Genomic DNA, 221 nt, shown 5'->3' with positions numbered 1-221 from the left:
GTTTGTTTGTTTTTTTCGCCATCTTATTCAGGCCAGTTAGTTCTACGTCAGCCTGAACACCTAAATTTGGCCAATAATATATCAACGGTCATCTGTCAATCACATTTTTTCGGTCATAGCATCTTGATTCATATGTTGCGGCTAATATACGCAACGTTTGAAATAAGAAATAGGAATCATTTACTTTACCATTGAGTTACGTCCCAGTGTTCACGGGGATG

Source organism: Cyprinodon variegatus, unplaced genomic scaffold (genome assembly GCF_000732505.1).
Source record: "Cyprinodon variegatus isolate N-32 unplaced genomic scaffold, C_variegatus-1.0 Scaffold707, whole genome shotgun sequence".
NCBI classification, from domain to species: Eukaryota; Metazoa; Chordata; class Actinopteri; order Cyprinodontiformes; family Cyprinodontidae; genus Cyprinodon; species Cyprinodon variegatus.
The sequence above is the reverse complement of the archived record's forward strand: the minus strand, read 5'-3'. Positions refer to the sequence as shown.